The sequence below is a fragment of the Nothobranchius furzeri genome, chromosome 19 (assembly GCF_043380555.1).
Source record: "Nothobranchius furzeri strain GRZ-AD chromosome 19, NfurGRZ-RIMD1, whole genome shotgun sequence".
Classification (NCBI taxonomy): domain Eukaryota; kingdom Metazoa; phylum Chordata; class Actinopteri; order Cyprinodontiformes; family Nothobranchiidae; genus Nothobranchius; species Nothobranchius furzeri.
In genome coordinates this window covers 6,379,099-6,380,713 of record NC_091759.1, presented here as the reverse complement: position 1 = coordinate 6,380,713, position 1,615 = coordinate 6,379,099, and the positions used below count along the sequence as shown (strand labels likewise).

At 36.8% G+C, this 1,615-nt stretch overlaps 1 long non-coding RNA gene across 1 annotated transcript; it reads left to right on the top strand.

Moving 5' to 3' along the window:
- Window positions 1–226: 226 nt before the first annotated feature.
- LOC139064210 (uncharacterized) lies at window positions 227–1,336 on the top strand. Its single transcript, XR_011517302.1, has 2 exons — window positions 227–363; window positions 1,090–1,336. It is a non-coding gene; the product is annotated as an uncharacterized lncRNA (long non-coding RNA).
- The last annotated feature ends 279 nt before the right edge of the window (window positions 1,337–1,615 follow it).

Genomic DNA, 1,615 nt, shown 5'->3' with positions numbered 1-1,615 from the left:
TATTTTACTGCATAAAGTCTATTTTTTACCACAATCTGACATCGGTTACAAGCTGTTAAATTTGCCGCCAGTGTGTGGCAGTAATGAGCCACTGATCTACCAGTGGAGCCGTAGAAGAAGAAATGAGCCAATGGGTGCCCTCGGTTTTCATGACGTATCACGTTACTGACGCTCATCTTGCTGTGAGAGATGGCGGAAGAAGAGGAAATACGGAAGAAAATAGAAGCGACAAAACTGAAGAGAAACCCCGGACAAAAACCTCACGAGTATGGGAGCACATTTGAGACGAAAGCATGTGGGGGCTGATGCAGCAGAGGAAGAGCACCGCGGTCAAGTGAGCCGTCATTTGGAAGAGCCAGCCCGGTAAGTAACAGAAAATAAACAAGCTGGACTTAGTGTTTTAGCTGAGTTCGTTATAGTGGATGTTAAACATGTTTTTTTGCCGCGTCAGTCTGCGGTGTTCTACTGATTGACTAGATGCAATCGTGAATCTCCTCCGTGTTGTGTATCATGCGCTTGCCAAATTTAGCACGTCTGTTTATAAGAATGTTCTCGTTAAGAGAAAAACGGCACAAACCCATAACTATGTTCCTCATTCAAAAAAGGACAACTCCGCGGTGAAAAATATACAGACGAGCTGTGTCCAGGTGAATATAACGCGGCATAGTTGTACACTTTCAATTTTTAAATACAGGAGAAATTCAGAAAAAGTCATTTTTTTACTATTAAAAGGCTGTTTTACTATCTAACGCTGTAAAACGCCTCACAACACATTTTTATCATGTTTCTTAAACAGTATTACACAAAATAAACATTTTTCACATTTCTCTGGCTAATTTAAACACTCCCGACTCAAAGTAAAAACCTCATGAGCTTCTTACTTAGAGCTTTTTAATAGTAAAAATGTTTTACTTTTTTTCTGAATATCTCCTGTTGCGGGCTATTTTGTAGAACGTAACCCTCAAAATAAATGATCACTGTATATTGTTAATTAATTCAAATAATATAATATTGATTTAGTGTTGTAGTGTGTGTGCTGCTTTATTTTATATGTGTACTTAATTCAGTCTATTTGTGTTTCTTATGCAGAAAAAAACAAGCAACGATGGACAACTACATGGGGAACAAGACACTCACCCCCCAGCAATTCATACCACTTACAAACTCTATTCTAAACATGCTGGTAAAAGACATGAGGCCACTATCCATGGTGGAAGGAGCAGGCTTCCAGCTAATGCTAAAAATTATTCTGGACTGATATTTTGCACTGTTTAGCTCATTTTATACTGCTGACTGTGTTCATGTGCAATAAAATAGATTGCAGTCAACTGCACAATTCTCTTATGTTTTTTTGTTCTTAACTGAAATGCATCCATCACTTGTATAGGTTAAATAGCTAAACAATAACAAACCGATTAATCGATTAATCGAAAAAATAATCGACAGATTAATCGATTATGAAAATAATCGTTAGTTGCAGCCCTATTAGTATGTGTCCTGAAAATGTGTAAAAAAATACTTTAGTATGTGTCCTGAAAATGTATTAAAAAACATACTGTAGTATGTGTCCTGAAAAAGTATAAAAAACAACGTACTATAGTATGTGTCATGAAAA